This window comes from Cupressus sempervirens, chromosome 4, assembly GCF_028749045.1.
Source record: "Cupressus sempervirens isolate cs-2001-9-10 chromosome 4, ASM2874904v1, whole genome shotgun sequence".
NCBI lineage: Eukaryota > Viridiplantae > Streptophyta > Pinopsida > Cupressales > Cupressaceae > Cupressus > Cupressus sempervirens.
Window position 1 is genome coordinate 481,087,314 of NC_143121.1, and position 20,378 is coordinate 481,107,691.

Consider the following 20,378-nt stretch of genomic DNA (forward strand, 5'->3'; position numbering starts at 1 on the left):
AAGTTACTTCTACTAGGTACCTCAACAAATGATTCATCTGGATAAGTAGAAGCTGCTGTAATATTAATCTCCTCACATGCTTCCACTCCCCATGTAATTGTAAGTCCCTGTGAATCACGATCCTGGGACCTATCATCAACCAATGAGTCCTTTGAATCATTTACTAAAGTCTAATATGACAAATTAGACTCACTGTAGCATAAGTCGTCCTCATCGATATAACTTCAGTGGTGTCCACATCACCAGTGCCAATATCATCCGCCTATAAAACCTCTACTATCTTATGTTGTTGCAAGCATGGCTCACTGCTGTCATAAAAATCAGAATCATTATGGCACAAATCTGCATCATATAACTCACTTCTAATAACCAAACTCTGAGGGTCAACACAAGGGAACTCTATGGAACCATCACCCAAGTATGGAAAAGTCGCTATCTCCTACACAGGCCCACCATTATGACTGCTGTCATAAAAATCTGAACTATTGGAGCTCATATTTTCTACACAATCCTCAAAACTAACACTCTCATCATGTGAATCAATACTCATAGTGATACCAACAGCATTTTACACACTCACCCAGTCATCAACGCCATCATGAGCCTCAAAAATAGGACTGCTGTCATAAAAATCAGACCCTATATACTAACAGATGTAAGGCATCAATGGTGGTTATAATCATTCATGATATCAACATTTTCAGGGTCGCTAGCTCCTGCTTCATGTAAATGTTGTGACTTGATGCAGTTGTCCTCATGCAATTCTATCATAACCACATGCTCCAGAGAAGAGCCTCCAACATCATGCAAAGGAGAACGACTAGCAGCTGCCTCACCAAGAAAAGGCGCCACCTCCTGATAGTTGATGGTTGTTGAAGCTACACTTATACATTCCTCCGACTTCTCTTCCTGCTTTCTCTGTGAGAAAGACTTTTTAAACATAGAAGCCATATACCTTGCACAATTGTCTATACTTCTTGGGTTTAAAATTAATTCATCCATCTTTTTCACATTTTGTCCAAGCTTTTTCATACTTTCCATAAGGCATTTGTCTGCTTCTTGAGATTACCCCTGCTATTCAACAGGTTTCCTTGTTTACTAGTTTTCCTGTATTTATCCATAACTGAATCACTCAAATAACAGCAGCAGGACCAAAATAATAATGAAAAAATCTTACCCCATAGGATGACGAGAAAACCCTACTAGCTCACTCCCTGACTATACTAAAGAATAATTATTTTTCTTTGAAAATTTGATATTTTCTTGCGTTTTGAGATAAATGATTTTTGCAATTTTTAAAATATATAAATAACAATGCTTTGAAATACAAAGTAATGGTTATGATTCAAAGTCCAACTTTATTTTCTATGGATCAATTACAAGTGCTTGCAAATGCACATTCATATATGCAATAATTTCATTTATTTAAGGAACCTGGGATTGAAGAATGACGCTGGAATTCAATTCGCAGCAGTGTTGTATGAAAATCCACGCCAATCTCTATAGCAGATCGTGGCCCTTGTATACCATTCGCTGCAAGCATTTAGTGTGAAATGCAGCTATAATATCATAATCACAGCCTTCAGGAAAAAGCCACGCCACCCTATGTGATAGATTGCAGATGATTCTAATCCAAACGCTGCTATAACAACACTAACTGCAGCCTCAATATGATACTCCCAATGACAGCAATGTTGATGAAATTCACAGAGAATCTAGATGCCAAAATAACCTTTCTTCCTTAGTCCAAATCACAGCAGCAGTAATTAATAAACCTTCAGATAAAATACCTTAAATAATTTATTTTTGTCACCCATGCTTGGACATACTCTTAATTGCATCCCCCAGTAAAGAATGACTTGTGTTACTTCTATTATCAATATTTGATTGCTCTAAACATTATTATTATTCCGTTTTTATTAGAAATCGCTCCATTTATGCTCTTCGTCTACCGTAGTCTGTGGTTCTGTGATGAAGAATTTTGGTTTTGCCGCGCACAATTTCTGACTGGGATCGTAGTTTGTTAATAGTTCATTCCTTTTTTTCATTTATCGGGTATGAAATTTTTGGAAATGCTTCATCTGCTCAACGGGAAAACTATCTTGCGAGCGTTTTGATGTCGTAAAATGTCCAGTCTTCTCGTATTCCTTCAAAAACTATCAAGGTTTGTTTCAAATGGTGATTTGGCAAACCATGTATTTAGACTGATTATATTCGATCATCAAGAGGGATGACCAGAGAATTTTAAAGAGCTTTTAAGGCAAATGATAATTTTCCTCACCATCAATATGACCTCCTTACGACTATTTGTTGGGTCACGTGGTTCCATATTTGCCTGTGTATTTGGAACTCCCATCATGGCATGGTGCGTTGACATGCATAGTTAGAGATTCATATGTCATCCGTATTGATTGCTTCTTATATTATTTGTGTCAATGCTTTATCTATTCTTCTTGTTGATCATGACTAACATCTGTTGTTGTTTCCAATCGATGTTTTATTTGTTCTCAGAATCACTATCTAGATGCACCAAGGGGCAGTGATTTCTTCTTCAAATCCTCAATTAACGTAAAGGAGAATATTTATTTGGGGACCCGTCCTCCTACAACCACCTGAAGCAGAGCTTGACAAAATCTGTGCATACTATCTACATGTTTAAAACTGGCTTGGTGTCTGCCGTACTAAAATATGTCAACATACTGTATCTTTTATGTGACATGGCTTCTTCTTTTTTTTATAATATATTGCCACCATATCAATATGATATGTCTCCAAAATGTTTTTGTCATTGTATGTGATGGCATAGAACACATCGCTTTGTCTTGATTCCATGACTGATGGTATTTGAAGCTGATATAAAAACCAAAAACATTTATTCGCCAAATGTCTGCCTTTGACATGTCAAAGTGATCACAACCTTGATTTCATTACTGGCTTTATTTCCATCATGAATCTCCAATATTATTTCTCAAATGGAGACCACAAAAATTAAGGTTCCATCAGCAGCTCTCATTGGGGACATATGCCCCTTGTGGGCATAATGAGATTCCAACTATCTCTGGAAGAGAAGACCGAGAATCCATGCTTTACATGATGCAAGGTGAAAGTGGGTGGCCCCAGGCCCCCCAAAAAAGTGAACACTGATTTTTATCTCTATCAAACACCCAATTTTGATCATATGACACCTTGAGCATTGTTGTATTAAATGTATCATTCTTGTGCATAATACTTATTACAGATCCATATGTCATCTGTATTGATTGCTTCTTATATTATTTGCGTCAAAGCTTTCTCTATTCTTCTTCTTGATCATGACTAACATCAGTAGTTGTTTCCAATTGATGTTTCATTTGTTCTCAGAATCACTATCTAGATGCACCAAGGGGCAGTGATTTCTTCTTCAAATCCTCAATTAGCTTAAAGGAGAATATTTATTTGGAGACCTGTACTCCTACAACTGCCTGAAGCAGAGCTTGACAAAATATGTGCTTACTGTCTACATGTTTAAAACTGGCTTGGTGTCTGCCATACTAAAATATGTGGACACACTGTATCATTTATGTGACATGGCTTCTTTGCTTTTTATAATATATTGCCACCGTATAAATATGATATGGCTCCAAAACGTTTTAGTTGCAGTATGAGATGGCATATACCACATTGCTCTGTCTTGACTCCATGACTGATGGTATTTGAAGCTGATATAAAAACCAAATACATTTATTCGTCAAATGTCTCTGCCTTTGACATGTCAGAGTGATCGCAACGTTGATTTCATTACTAGCTTTATTTCCATCATGAATCTCCAATATTATTTCTCAAATGGAGACCACAAAAATTAAGGTTCCGTCAGGTTTATTCAAATTCACTTTCGAGGATGTCTATCATGTTTTTTTTTTTGAGCTCTACAATATAAAGAAAAAGAAAGGCTACAACAAGATTTGAGATGAAAAGTTATGTACTCCAAAAGTCCGTTACTTGCATAGAAATGTAAAAACATATAGACATAGAAACAAGCAATAAAATGGAGTTAACCTTCTTGACCAACTTAAGTTGTATGTTACAACACGTCATAAGACATTATAAAATGGATATAATGAAGCCAAAAGGAATGCCCGTGTTGATGAGTGGATTATAATATGATTCCGACGGGTAGAGAATATATTTATTTTTCAAATTTGAATGCCACTTTTTGAGAGGTTTTAGTTAATGATTTTGCAATAACCACTTGACAGTTTCATATACTCTTATTATAGGCTGCTAAAGACAGTAAGTATTGATAATGGATTTGTAGAGATTGAAATGTTGTTGATATTACTCCAGATGCCAGGTTAGTTATACTCCTATAAGGCTTTATTTGCAAGTGTATTGTAAATTTTTATCCTGAAAGGGTTATCCCCACATACACATGTTGTAGGATGATTTACTTTACACTTTTTTTGTGGTTCACTATTTGTAATTGTAAAGATATAAAATTTGCACTATACTCTCCTTTAAAAGAGCCTTGGGAAGAGAGAATTGGCAAGTTTTGCAACGCTGGGAAGGTGGAAACGGAACAACACTTTATATTAGAATGTGATGCATACAAGGACATCAAGTTCAAATTTGCAGATATCATATCTGGAAGCTCTTGGCACAATTTATTCAATGAGGAGTACAATGAGAAGTTAGGGGGGCTCATCATCAGCTTGCACAAAAAAAGATCTCAATTACTAAAGCTGGTTTAGTCGGAAGGCTGTCCCATAGGCTAATTCTTAGCCTCATGGACATTAATAATCTATCTTATCTTATCTTATCTTTAAGATTAGTTTAGGAAGTATGTATGCATACCTTGTCACCTTTTAGAAATGGGAGAAAAAGCACCTGTAATAGTCAGATCAGAGTTTTCTTCATATATTAAGTTTTTTTCCAAGTTCTTTTGCCTCACCCTAGGGGACGTTCCTAGAAGTTGTACACCATTGTAACAGGGTATCCATATGGCTTCCACAAATTTTCAGTTTAAAAAGGGCATAAGGTGGGGGCATTCTATCCCTCTCCCCTTTCAAGAAAATGTCTGAAACCCCCTTCAATCACATCCCTCAAGAAAATAAAGATTTCACAATTCTGAAACTGGACTTCTAAAAACACACGCATATTATTGTTCTAATGTTCCATAACTTATATATTAAGTTTCCCTATAGTTGTAAAATTGATAAACTTTCTACATCTATATCTATATATGTATATATGTCTGCATGGAAAAATCAATTCATTATTAAACAATTTCCTTTGATGGTCATATTAGGAATTTGTTAGGAATTAGTGGGGAATGTATGTAAACCAGTCTCAAGGGGAGATTCCCTTGTATTGCAAGAGTAGATCATGAAAATTAGCATTAAAAATAAGCGTGATTAGCCAACCACAAAAAGCTAAACAGTCAGCCCTGGCCTATCCTCTATGGCATCTGAATTGATCTCATCCTGTGATTGATCAATGGCATGGTTTGCAATGTTAGCATCTCAGTAGACATGTGAGAGAGTATAGTTGCATAATCAATCTAAGTGCATCCAAATTCTGTCAATCAATGCTTGGGATTTCCAACTAGAAGCACTCCAATTATCTGTGACATTTACTACAACCATTGAGCCTCCTTCTACAGCAATACCACTGAAATTTTTGTCCATGCATAATCTGAGTCCAGCATAAAGGACTCAATTCTTTACTCCCTCCATTAATAGCCCCTTTCAAATGAACTCTTCTCCCTCTTATATCTCATGTTTGAGGGAGTCACAACACTTAATTTCATGGCTTTTGACACTTTATTAAATTTAGTTAGGTTTTAATTATATTACGTTTTACTTTATTCTGTTATATTTTAATTTTATTACTATTATTATTTATTAAAATATCATATTTCCACAAGGGGTCAATGCACTAACTCTAGTAATGTTTAACCTTGGATATCACTGATGATTTTATCTAAAAAATGGAAGCCCAGGTGTCTGGTCTGATGGCTAGGGAATGAATTCTCAGTAAAATCTCCCATGTGATGATCTCATCCTATTGGGAGATAATCTTATTAATGATATCCTAGTTGGTTCGGTTGTATGGGATCACCTCCAATAGAATTTGAAAAAAGTAGCAAGTTTCTTCCAAGTTTCAATGCAGATCCAATGAAAAAGTACACAGATTTGGCTCTGTCTTGTCAAGAACTTGGTTTTATGTTTGGAAAATCTGTGGGCGATGAACAGGGGCGCAAGTCTCCAAATTTGTAGCTCCTGCCACTTTTCCACTGCTGCAAACATAGGGATCTCATGAGCTGTTCAATTAAATATAAAGAGCGAAACCTGGGGGCTTGCACCCCCCTAAAAATCTTTAAGTACCCATCCCCCTAGACATCCTCACACGGGGTACCTGGAGTACCCGAGTACCCCCACCTCCACCATTCTGCAACCACGAAGACGCTGGGATGGGTACTTGAATTTCTATTTGAATTTTGATTTTTGAATGTCACTATCAGGCATGTACTATGTTACTACATTAAATGTTTACTGGTTTTGGTTTGTGTTGCAATGTTGTTATGTTCTAAGTATTTCAATTTGGTATGTTATACTGAAACATCATTTCATAACTAGCATTTCAAGTTCGATATGTACAGTATACCACACCCCCCTTGCCATCCCCAAATTGAGGCCCTCTGTCCCCCTGTCCCAATGCCCCGATGTACTGAAGTACCAGAGCATTGGTGTTACACTAAATATAAATGTATATATTTGCAAATGTATAGTTCAGTTTTTTAATATATAATCACTTTCCTGAACTTTGTGAATTACACAATGGAGAAATCAATCCATGCAATTGTCTGCTGCCTTATATTAATTAAGAGTCTAAGACTAATTTGCATGAGTTCTATAATAATACAGTTATAGTCTCCAACCTGGGTCTGATGGGCCCACTCTATTATGACAAAGATCAATCAACCAATAGGACCAATGATCTCTTGTTTTGGTTTGATGATGATATTGTTATATCGACCTTGTGTCAAGATTCTTCACATAAAGGATTGTAGAGTATTCTTAGATTAGTCACTGAGGATTAACCCAAAATGATATGGATATATATATCGATCACTTATGATTTTGATCAGGGATTGCAAGAGGGATCTGATCTGATATAATTAAGCTGTTCTGGTATATTTATCGTTCTTTATCATAGTTACACCACCCTGGGGGACGGGGGGACGGCGAAACGAGAGGACAAGTTTCCGGGACGGGGGGACAGAGGGGCCTTAATTTGGGGACGGTGGGGGGACGGCGGCAGGGGACAAGAGCGGTGTATATATCTATGCATATGGTATTTAAAAATGTTAGTTATGAAAATATGTATTGCAATATAGGATGTAAAGATGTAAAAGAGTGAATACTTGAAACATTGCATTGAATTGGAACATCGAACATTAAACATAAATAGTCGAATTTGCAAATAGTGAATAGCAGGATGTCCCCCATCCTCGGTGGAGGTGGTGGAATCTAGTGGCACCGCTGGGGACGGGGAGACGGAGTCCCCAAGTCTCCGGTGCGTTGAAGTCTCCGAGACGTCGGGCAAAAAGGGGGGGGACGCGTCCCCGTGTTACTATGTTCTTTATAGATTGTATGAGATATCCCACCCCTGATTTGAATAGGCAAATTCTGATTTTTTTGAATATTTTTCTGAGCCTTTTTCTGTTTTGGAGTCCATTAAAGATAAATACAAAAATTTGGAAATGCTTGGAACTGAAATGCTTATTGGAAATACGAATCTAGGCGATAACAAATTAGAACTTTCCTCTAAAACTTAAAATCTGAAAGTTGGAGTTCATCTCATTAGTATATACCAAATTTGATTTTCAAATTTTGTTAATGTTCCTACAGTGGTAATTCAATGTCACTCAGAGTCCTGAAGCTGCAATAATACTCCTGATTGCTCAACACCTAGGGTTGCCAGGCAACCCAATACTCCAATGCCAAAAGGAAGGCTGATTATACATATTTAATTACATTTACATCTTTGCTACAATTTATCTGAGTGAAGCTACAAAACATCAAAACTCCTTCTTAGCTAGGGAGGATAAACACGAGACATATTACACCATTGGTAATATTAGGAATGACAAATTTTAAGGATCTTTGATCAGAAAATATACACCATTTTGATATCACATTTGATATCGTGAGTATTGGTCTTCCAGAATATCAACACATGATATTCACCAAATACTCTAAGTAGCATTTTGATATCACATTTGATATCATGAGTATTTGTCTTCCAGAATATCAACAAATGATATTCACCAAGTGCTCAAATAAGGTTTGATATCACATCTGATATCATTAGTATGGGTCTTTCAGAATACATGATATTCACCAATTGCTCAAAAAACGTTTGATATCACATCTGATATCATGAGTATTAGTCTTCCAAAATACATGATATTCACCAATTACTCAAAAATGTGTTTGATATCATGAGTATTGGTCTTCCAAATTACGTGATATTCACCAATTACTCAAAAAATGTTTGATATCACATCTAATATCATGAGTATTGGTCTTCTAGAATACATGATATTCACCAATTACTCAAAAATGTTTATAAGATATGTGCACACGCATTCTCATAGTGCATACCATATAAGCATCCACCATGCGAAGTATGATCTATCATGATTTGCATAGAAATCAAAAGATATTTGTCATAATAGAATATTATGTTATTGTAAGATCGTCACCTTTCAATAACTTTTGGAAATACAAGTGATAATCATTTGAAAATTGTCACTTCCTCATGATCTACACAGGGGGTGGGTCCATTAAGTCATGCAATCACACACCTTATACCAAAAGTTTACACGAAGTCAAAACTCCCTCTAATTTTGATATGATCAAAGATCTTCAAGGATCGGCTGAAACATATCCTCTATCAACTCCTTCAGACGAATGTGTCAAACTCCCTCTGAACATCAGTCTTCTAAGCCTCTTATCCAAACTTGTGTTTAACAAAGTAACAAACTCCCTCTAAATCTGATATCAATCATTTTACCTACAATTACGATCTCGGAGGAAATGATCAAGGTAAATGGCTCTTATAGTAATAAAATCACTTTTAATAATTATTCTCAATAAAAATATTATATTTTAACTATAAAAAAATTAGAAATTTGATTTTAAATAATCATCTATATATAAATGATCTATTAGAAATTTTCAAATATTATATACATTAAAAAAAAAATCCTATATATATATATATATTTATTTATATAATGATCACATTTATATTGTACCATTCAATAAGAATAATTATAAAAGAATATTTACAATATTTAAATTACCTTATATATACCTTTATTTGATACTAGTTAAATCCACGTAAATACTCTTCCCCACCCTTGCTGTGGTATCCACATATAATTCATTGCAATTTAAGTTGTACTGTGCTCCACCCAATGGCCACGTATGTCACCTATAAATACATGTTCAAATTGAAAACATGCCAAATAATATTAATCAATCGCGCTTTCAATATATTGTTTTCCGCAATAATATAGTCAAGAGGCAATTAAAGTAATCTATAAAATCACACATTTTATTCAAGCTTGTGATACAAACTGCAAAGTCTTCAATGTAGCTATTACATATTGTCAATCACATCAGTGTTAAATAATATCTACCACCTTATCTTCAAGTTATTTACGCAGGTCAAAGGTACTTCCTCAAAAAACCAACATCGGCTGTGATGACCCCTTCCCAACATAGAAAGCTATTTTGTTTTATTTCACCAAGCACTGCATTATGATTCACTTATCTTCCGATGTGGTTATGGAAACTCCCGAAGTCTCCTTATATACCATATAAATACCTCAAAGGACTCCATCGTTGTTCATAGAATCATATCTTCATTTGTCTAATATGACAAGTCTCTTCTCGGGTTCACCAATGATAGATTTGTATGCTTATCTACTGATCCTTCCATAGCCATGAAGTTGATGTGGTTTATTCAACCCCTTTTCTAATATTACCTCCCAAAATGAATTTCTTTCCTTCTTTTGTTTACTATCTTCAACCTCTCCTCCGTTTGATTTGCTATATATATATATATATATATATATATATATGTATATATATATGTATGTATATATATGTATATATATGTATATATGTGTGTGTATGTGTATGTGTATATATGCAAGTCACTTGATAACAAATTGTATGTTAAGACGATCTTCTATAGATGATTGTAATCAATTGCATAAATCTCCAATGGATCGCACGGTAGTCGTATGTATGTATATACATATGTAATCTCCATAAATTTATATATTAACATTGATTTGCTATATATATATATATATATATATATATATATATATATATATATATATATATATATATATATATATATATGTATACATATATATATATATATATATATATATATATATGTATACATATATATATATATATGTCTGTATGTGTGTGTGTATGTGTGCGTGTATGTGTGCGTGTATGTGTACGTGTATGTGTATGTGTATGTGTATGTGTGTGTGTGTGTGTGTGTGTATATGTGTGTGTGTATGTGTGTATATATATATGCAAGTCACTTGATAACAAATTGTATGTTAAGACGATCTTCTATAGATGATTGTAATCAATTGCATAAATCTCCAATGTAGTGCACGGTAGTTATAGACTACGAACAATTATGTTTGACTTAGGTCAAAGATGGCAAAGGTTGATGCTATCATCAGTATCATTAACTCAATTTAGCTCATGAAATTGCTATACAATTCAATTAGTTGATTATAAGAATGATACATATACGAAGTTCACGCTGTATCTAATGAAGCAGCTGAACTCAATCTTTGACAAATAATTCTACAATTGCAAGGCTTAGTCTCGACCTTTGATTATTAAAGTCTCTCATCAAATTGAATCTTGTCACTCTTGATAATATATTCGGCAATCAAGAAAATACAAAGTGTCACCAGCGAGCGTGAAGACCACCATGTTGTAGGGGAATAAAAGCCTCGCAACCATCACACACATATATCATGAGATTTCTATTATTAATAATTTTGGCTTTCTCCAGGCTAGTGCTCTAACACATTGTGTGATACATTTTCTTGATGAGAATTTGGTTTTGCCCAAATTGATAGACAATAGTAATTTGTTTGCCAAGTGTTGAATTATTGTATTTCTGGATAGCTAGATTAAAACAAGACCTCTGATAGCCTTCTCCTGCTTATACTAGAGTTAGAGACAAGTTTCATCCTCCTTTCTTCTACCCGTAAACTGGCTCGGCACACATACATTTCTAACACTACACATTTTAACGTTAGATCGTCCAACATAAGTAGGGAACTTGCTCCTATTACATGTTTTTCTGAAGATTGCTGCAAATGTAATGGCACTGCCATTATATTTGGTATGTGTTTTTCAAATGTAGCAACCTCTTATATTTATATGAGAATTAAGTCAAGAATAGATAGGTCCCTTCATGGGACGAGTCTATTCATTAACAATATATATATATATATACACATCTTTAATTATATATATATATAGATATATTTGCTACAATTTTCCGAGTGAAGCTACAAAACTTCTTCAACTTATACTGCTGGACCTGTATGATCTGAAATTGTCTGATCTAAATTATCCACTTAACCACATGTCACTCTCCTTGGATCTTGCAGGCAAGTGGTTAAATAATAAAATATTGATTTTGAACAACTATAGCATCTTGAATTCGTGTCCACAAACACTAAAATTCACATGAAGTTCCACATCGGGAAAAATTTAGTAAAAAGATAGTGATTAAATATGTTTAAAATTTGATATTTGAAAAAAGCCTCTAGATAGGAATGGCGTTCTGCAGGGCGAAGCCGAGCGCTAGGGCCCGCATGCCCTAGCCTCTGTTCCATTCTCTGCGTGCGAAGGGAGTTCGGTTGTCTACGTGCGTGGGGGGGGTGTTGCTTTGTCTGATTCGTGGGGTTTTGACAGGTGAAGAGACTTCTATTTGTGGGTGTGGGTTTTTCTTGAGTTTTGGCAGCATAGTAAGCTTTTTCGTCAGTGGTTGTAGTGGGGGTGGGGACTGGGGGGCTTCCTGGCCCATCCTCTTTGACTGGTGGATGTGGAGTTGGTCCTATGGTGAATTGGGGGTTAGTATTATTGCAGGTTGCTTCAGAGGATATGGAGATGATTGGGCCGACCTCATCAGCACAAGCTAATGGTGATGATCTGTTGAGTAAATCCGCATTGGGAGATGGGGGGTCATCCTCAAAAGGAGTATCCCGAATTTAAAAAGTTAATGGATGTCTAGAAAGATCTGAAGATCGACCGGTCTTAGTCATCCAATCTGAGCAGATTTTTGAAGATGTTGAATATTGGCAGAATCATGCGCTTATTTGCAAATTTTTGGGCTTGCGCCTCTCCTTACTTGTGTTGGATTCCTGGGCTCGTCGAGTTTGGAACCCCGAAGGCGATATGGAGATTATTCTGGCTGCGAATAATTATTTTCTAGTTGTCTTCTCATGCATGTCAGATAGGAACAGGGCTTTTGAAGGACGCCCTTATATTTTTAACCAAGTGGGGCTTTTTATCAAGCCTTGGCACATGGGCTTCAATTCAGCTGAGGAAATCCCCTCGCGGGTACCGGTGTGGGTTCGGCTGTCGAGATTGCTGCTAGAGTTTTGGAGGGAGGATATTCTCCATTCAATCTCTTTACTTCTGGGAAAGCCTATAGGGGCGGCTACACAAACTCAGGATCGTAAGGTAATCTCTTATGCTCGTATTTGTGTAGAAGTTGATTTAATTAATCCATTACCAAATTCTATGGAAATACGCCTGGGATCCTCTTCTTGGATCCAACAGCTGGATTATGAGACCCTCCCATTTAGATGTCATATTTGTCATGAATATGGTCATTTTCTTTGCAAATACCCCAGGTTTAAGCCTAGTCCTGCGGATGCTTCCGGCCCTCTCAAGGGTGACAAGGGGAAGGCTCCAGCATCTTCCGATCCTAGGGATAATGAAGGTTTTACTCAGGTTAAACCCCGCAACAGAGGCAAAGGTAAGAAAAGAACTGGGCAAGATAGACATAATGACAGTACATTTAACAGATTTGATGTTCTTGAGGACCTGGTTCAGGAGGAAGGTATTCCGGTTGAGCTTTCCTCTGGAGATAAGGGGTTGTAGGAAGTTCAGGAAGAAGAGGAAAAGAAAGAGGATCAGTTAGTACCTTCAGAAGACCTTCAGAATGCACAGATTGATATGGATCTACAGTCCCAGGATAAGGGTATCGGGGATCACCAGGGGTCTCAGGTTTAGATGAGTTCGTTAGTGGTGGTTCCAGACCCCCCTGCTCCCAAGGGGGCCTTTGATTCGGCCAAGGGCAATAAAGCTCATCCTACATTAGGCCTACAGCAGAAATCCTTTAAGAAAGGGCTTGTGGATAAACCATCAAGAAGTGGCAGGAAGACGGAGCAAGAGAAAGTGAAGCTTATGGGTGATACTTTGGTTGAATCTGGGTTTGTGAAACCCATTGATTCTCATTTCTCTCACCCCCATAAATGATTGTTCTATCATGGAATGTTAGGGGGTTGAACAGCATCCCTAGACAAAAGGTTGTTCGTAGATTGATTGACTCTCAAGTACCGGGTGTAGTTTTTATCCAAGAAACCAAGCTTACAGTGGAGGGCTTAGCTAATTGTGCTCCTCACATCTGGCCCCAGGGCAATTGCCAAGAGGTGGGAGCTTGGAACAGTTCAAGGGGAGTTGCTTGTTTTTGGAACTGGCGAAAAGTTCTTCCCTTATGGTGGATTTCTAGTCGATCTTCTATCTCCTTGGTTATATCTTGTTTGGATACCGGGGAAAGATGCCTTCTTTCCAATATTTATCCTCCCACTGATATTTCAGGCAAGTCACAACTTTGGGCTCATATTAGTCACATCCGGGCCTTAGACCCATTTCTCCCATGGATTTTGGCTGAGGACTTTAATTCTATTACTAGTTTAGATGAAAAATGTGGTGGGATTGCCAAGCTGGACCCTTCTGCAAATCTACTTAGAGATATGATAGACTCCTTGAAGCTCATTGATGTGAAGCCGAATAATGGTGTTTTTACATGGAATAACAGGAGGTGTGGTGTTGAGGCTATCTCTGAAAGACTCGACAGATTTTTGGTTTCTTGTTATTGGATGAATAGCAATTTGATCACCAGTTCAGAAATTCTTGATTGGAGAGGTTCGGATCACTGGCCCATCAAGTTCTCAGCTACTGCTTATGGAATCACCAAAAACCCTTCTTTTAAGTTTCAGTTAATGTGGTTAAGAGACCAATCTTTGCAGGACCTAATAGTAGATTGGTGGTATGAGGGGGTGCTAGCCCACGGGATGGCAATGTATACTTTCTATAAAAGACTCCAGCATGTTAAGTACAAGCTTAAGAAGTGGAATAAACAATGTTTCGGGAACTTACAAGCTCAGAGGATTGCTGCTCAGACTAGGTTGGACAGCATTACTCGGTTAATTCGAGATCAAGGGAGGACTATTGACCTAAGTGAAGCCGAGTCCTGGGCCCTTAAAGGATTAGAAGAGTGGGAGCTTTGGGAGGAGATTTTTTGGAAGCAAAAATCTCGTGTTGACTAGCTTTAGGAGGGGGATAGGAACACTGCATTCTTCCATGATTCGGTCAAGGCTCGGAGGCAAGGGAATTTTTTAGCCTCTTTGACCTCACCTGAAGGGGATCATCTTTCTTCCAATCAGGATATTTCCAGGGCTGCAATCAACTATTTCTCTGATCTTTTTTCTAAGGAGGATCTTGATGCTAGGGAGGAGGAGAGGGAGATTTTGGATTGCATTCCTCACCTTGTTTCTGTGGAGATGAATGAGGCTCTCTTACGTCCTATCTTGTTGCCTGAATTGGAGAAGGTGGTGTTTAGCATGAAGAAAGGTAAGGCTCCTGGCCCTAATGGATTTCCGATTGAGTTCTTTCAGGAGTTCTAGGAAATAGTGAAGTCTGATCTCCTTGAGGTGGTTCAGGAATCACATAGGAATAAACAAATGCTCAGGTCCTTGAATTCCACTTTTTTGGTCCTCATACCCAAACAGGAAGGGGCTAATCAACTTACTCAATTTAGACCTATTGCACTTTGTAATGTTGTTTATAAGATTATCACTAAGCTGATTGCTGAGAGATTTAAGCCTCTTCTCAGTTCCCTGATATCCCCGGAGCAAGGGGGTTTTGTTGAAGGAAGGCAAATTTTGGATGGTGTTGTGGTTGCAATGGAAGCTATTCACTCTATGGCTAATTCTAAGGAGAGGGCTATGTTTATGAAGCTTGACAAGGCTAAAGCTTATGATCGAGTGAGTTGGGAATTTTTACAGAACATTCTTTTGGCATTTGGTTTTGCCGAGGAGTGGGTGAACTAGATTCTTAGCTGTGTGACCTCCACTTCCTATTTTGTTCTTGTAAACGAGGAACCTTCTGATTTGTTCAGTGCTTCTCGAGGACTTTGGCAGGGGGATCCTTTATCTCCTTATTTATTCATTATCATGGCAGAAGGTCTTGGAAGGTTCATTAAGTCTCAAGTGGAGCGGGGTCTTATTCAAGGTTGGAATTGGAACGACACTCTCCCTTCTTATTCTCACCTTCAATTTGTGGATGATACTGCGTTGATGGGATCTGCCAGAGTTAGTGAAGCTGTAAACTTCAGGCGGGCTCTTGATATCTACCTGAGGGCTTTAGGTCAGTGCATCAATGATGACAAATCTTCCATCTACTTCTTCAATACCCCGCAACCTATTCAAAATAGGATTGCTAGGATCCTTACATTTCAGATTGGCTCTCTTCCCCTAATATATCTTGGGGTCCCCTTGGCCTTGGGATCTCAGTATCGAGGGTATTGGCAGGGGATCTTGGATAATTTTCGGAGCAAAGTCAATCATTGGACTTACAGATGGCTTTCTTCTGCTGGAAGAGCGGTCCTCCTAAAAATTGTGGTGCAATCTCTCCCTATTTACAGGTGTTGTATACAAGTTCCTCCGTCGTCCTTTGTGAAGGAGTTCGATGCTCTATCTCGTCAATTTCTTTGGTCAGGTACCCTCCTCCCATCAAAGTGGAGCCTGGTTAAGTGGGAATATGTTTGCAGGCCAAAGCATGCTGGGGGCCTCAGTCTCAGGTCTATGGCACTGGTTGTTACGGCACTGGCTGCTAAGCTATATTGGAGATGGTGCAGCAATCAACATTTGGATTGGGCCAGGATTCTTATAAGTATTTCCCTAGGGTTGATTGTTCAGATGTGCCACGGCTCGCTTTGGTGGGGAAAGGTTCGTGTCTGGAATACCCTTAAGAAGGAAGCCCATTTGATTGAGGAGGGTCTGTTTTAGATTTGTAATAGTGGATCGGATGCTCTGTTTTGGCAGGACTCTTGGGATGGGCACCCGCCCTTGATCTCTAGCTTTCCCCAGCTTCAACCTCTTTGTCACACTTGTACTAATGCTGCCTGGTTTAAGGTGGAGCATTTTAAAACTGTCAAGCTCGTGGGTAAGGTGGAAGTGACTTGCTGGAAGGATCCTCAAGAGTGGCCTGTTGGGGGGCTCTGATGAGGATCGCGATCTTCTTGCTCATGCGTTGAAGGGTAGGTTTTGTAGCTCTCTCAGGGAGAGAGATGTTTTGGCTTGGAGTCCTAGTCCTAAAGGCAAATTCTCGGTGGCTCGGGGCTATGCTACTCTTGATAGGAACCTGCATGGTCCAGCGGAAGTACACTGGTGGAAGAAGGTTTGGAATACTTTTTCTTGGCCCAAATGTAATTTTTTCTTATGGCTGTTAGCTCAGAAGAAGTGTCTCACGTGGGAGAATATTCGCAAAAGAGGCCTCCAAGGCCCTTCTGTCTGCCTCTTATGTGCGCATAATGAAGAATGTATATCTCACTTGTTTTTCCTCTGCCCTTTTTCGAGGGAAATATGGCATAGATGGTGGGAGGCTTGGCACCATGGGTGTATCCATGCCACTTCTCTCACTGACTTTTGGGAAAGCCTGGGCAAACCTCCAACGAAGACTTCCTTTTTGCAAGTTGCCTGGATGGTTGGACCAGTTCTTATTCTCTGGAACCTCTGGTTGGAAAGGAATCGCAGAATTTTTTGTGAATCCAAATTGGATAGCCCTCGGCTGTGGAGGAGGATTCTTGGCAGGCTTCAGGAGACTATTTTTGCAAAATGTGATATGGCTGAAAGTATAGATACTGATGATCAGGCTATTGTGAGGAATTTGAATCTGGTTGGTAATAACCAGGGGCATACTTTGAAAAAGACATTGTTATGGTAGGCAACGGGTTTGTAGGGTTGGGAGATGGACTCCTCCACTAGCTGGAATCTTAAAGATTAATACAGATGACTCTTCTCGAGGGAATCCTGAGCACGCTGGTATTGGAGCTATAGGTAGAAGTAATGATGGGCGGGCGGTTTTCCTCTTCTCTATCTATAAGGGTCAGCACTCTAATAATTTGATGGAGGCCCTTGCCATTAAAACTGTTGTTGAGAGAGGATGTTCCATAGGCTGGAAACGGATCATATGCGATTCTGATTCTCAGATTGTTGTTGATATGTTAAATAACCAGAGTTGGGAGAATGTTAATTGGGAATTGGCCTCTCTGGTAAGACAAATTTTAAGTCTTTGTAGTTCCTTGGACTTTGTCTCCTTTCGTCATATCCCTCATGAATGGAACAAGGGGGCGGATTGTTTGGCAAAGTGGGCTTCAGAGAATGTGGATAATTGGGATATTAGTGGTACGGAAGAATTACCTTCTGATTACTGTAGGATTATTGATCAGCTCTTATTGGAGGATAGACATATGTAGTGGTTCTAGGGGCCTCTAGCCTTTGCATTGTAATTTGGTGTTATTTGAATAAATTTTTACCCCTTTCTTTATATATATATATATATATATATATATATATATATATATATATATATATATATATATATATATATATGTTTAAAATTTTAATTTAAATAAAAATAACTGCTAAGTCACAAGGTTCGAGTTCGAGTTTGACAACAATGAAGTTCGACAAGTCAAAAAAATCAAAGGAAGATTCAACATTAAATTCACCTTAAGTAGTTTACAAAAATATTAAGATATGCTAATTATTAATATATGTTTATAAGTTTCATGCAAGGAACTTTTCAATTTGAACCTACAAAACAAAACATGATAAACAAAATAATACATATTAATAAATTGATTGATAATAATAGATGAACATATAAATAGGCAAGAACCTACAACGCAATAGTAAATTGCGAACCTCTTATCTTGGAGGTCTTGAGTTTGAATCGATTAGAGTTTCATAAATAATAATAACCAATCACAACACATAATAATTAATCATGGCTTCGGCGTCTTACCAATCAAAAAAAAAAATGAGCATATAAATTAATACTCTTTTGCAATTTATTAACCAAAATTAAATAATACATACATAATAAAATTATATTTTACAGTTATTAAAAAAAATATAATGTTTTAATATAAATATTTGAAGTTTACAAAAAAAACAGAATATTTCAATAGAAAATAAAAATATAACTTTACTACAGTGTACAAACCTACGATTTTATAGTTACAAAATTAAAAATATATCAAATTTACATCATAATAAAAAAAATTCTAATATTTTAATATTGAAACAGGAATTCAAAGAACAGTAACATAAACTAATATAAAGTCTAAAATCAAAAAAAAAAAAAAAACCTAAGAAAACAAAGCAAAAGTCAAATGATAGAAGTCCATCAACGCAAGAGAATTTCAGTTTTGTAGACGATGATGAACTATCACCATGGATGAAAGGGCAGAATCACGAGAGTTTTAGATTTGCAATGTGACATAATCCTTACAGTATTTGGCAGACAAATCTAGAGACAGACAATTGCAATATGAAGTCAAACGACTGCAAACTTTCACAAACTGCAATTTTAGTTGCTGGTAATGTTCGGACAACTGCAATCTACCTGAAAATGTGTCGCCCTTAGAAACTTTTCAGCCCTAGCCACAACCGATTTATGCACTCCATTACAGATGTTTATTTATTAAAAAAAATAGCCAAATACCCTAAAATAGGCTGTAATAATTCGTTGTCGTACGAATTTTTAGGCAAAGCTTGATGTTTTTTATTTATTTTATATGGGTTTGCCAAATTTCGATCCTGTAGTTGAAAGTTTGACGAACCCTGTAACTAAGAAAATAAGTATATCAAATTTTATATATTATAATAATAAATATAATATTTTATTTTATTTTTTAATGTTCATTTTAATAAACACATTTAGTAATTAAATAAAAATATATTATAATTACTGTGTGAAAAAAAAAAATTATAGTTATAAATTTAATTTAATATCTTTTAAATATTTAATTGTAAGGCATTTAATAAAAACAATTTAAATCAATATTGTTTCCATATTAATAAAGTCATCAAATTTAGAACTGTAATTAAACACAAAATAAAAATGAAAATAAAAACTAAAATCTAAACTTTTAAAAATATTAAATTTTATATTGATTTCGATATTTATATTTGATAGACCATGGTTTTGATGTTTCAGACTTGTTATAATGTTGGTATTATCAATTACGTTGTTATACTGTTGTTCTAACTCATGAACTCATGATTTATTTGCACATTGTCTTGTTGTTATCAAATCTCTCTCTCTCTCTCTCTCTCTCTCTCTCTCTCTCTCTCTCTCTCTCTCTCTCTCTCTATCTATCTATCTATCTATCTATCTATCTATATATATATATATATATATATAAAATAGATTTGTTTACTACCATCCCCTATTTTTGGCCCTTTAAGAAACATCCTGGAAACGCATCCCCAGTCATCCCCCATCCCTGTACCCAAAACGCCACAGAACATAGGTAGGAAGCCTGTCCTGTTTCAAATTGTTACAAAATCTCCTTTCAAACAGATTAATAACAAAAACTGTACCTAACTGGCACAATAGTAACCAATGATTTGTTGTCTACGTAATTAGATTGCTAACTCCTTCATAAGAAATATGAGAATGCGCATAGCCAACGCCATCCAGTCGAACAACATTGATCTCATGTCAAACTCAATATTTGAGACAGTGGAAGCTGCTGACAGCATTTCAGATGGATGCACAGAGGAGGCTGAAATTTAGCAGTAATGACCTTAGCTCGTCAGATGCTATTCGAGTCTTGAGAGGCTGAATTAGCAGTAACTTGAAATGCAAGGGGAAAATGGCACTAGTAGCAGTTTCAATTACTAGCCCCTACAAGTAAATCCAACCAAAAACAGAATAGCCAGAGAACATGATAAGGTTACCATTAACTCA

The 20,378-nt window shown here is 36.8% G+C and overlaps 1 protein-coding gene across 1 annotated transcript in view; it reads right to left on the reverse strand.

The window, feature by feature from the left end:
- The window catches only part of LOC149562055 (uncharacterized), a 142,622-nt gene that overhangs the window by 27,237 nt on the left and 95,007 nt on the right, over positions 1-20,378 (reverse strand). The gene's annotated exons all lie outside the window — the stretch shown is intronic.